The sequence below is a fragment of the Penaeus monodon genome, chromosome 20 (assembly GCF_015228065.2).
Source record: "Penaeus monodon isolate SGIC_2016 chromosome 20, NSTDA_Pmon_1, whole genome shotgun sequence".
NCBI lineage: Eukaryota > Metazoa > Arthropoda > Malacostraca > Decapoda > Penaeidae > Penaeus > Penaeus monodon.
The window spans coordinates 16,555,009-16,555,243 of NC_051405.1; positions in this window are offsets into that span (position 1 = coordinate 16,555,009).

Sequence of the window (235 nt, forward strand, 5' to 3'; positions counted from 1 at the left end):
AATTGGCGCCCGAACAGGGACCGTTCTAATATATATATTCGTTTGGTTGATGACGTATTGGGTTCATAATTAAAGTTTATAATTATGACTTCGTTAAGTGAATTGATGAAGTTCGGAAAAGAACTAGGGTTAGCGGGAGAAAACTTGCAAGAATTCGTAAGAGAAGAGCAAAGCAAAGAGCGTGAAAGGTTCGAATTAGAGCGTGAAGAAAGAGCGAAGGAAAGAGAAGCTAGAA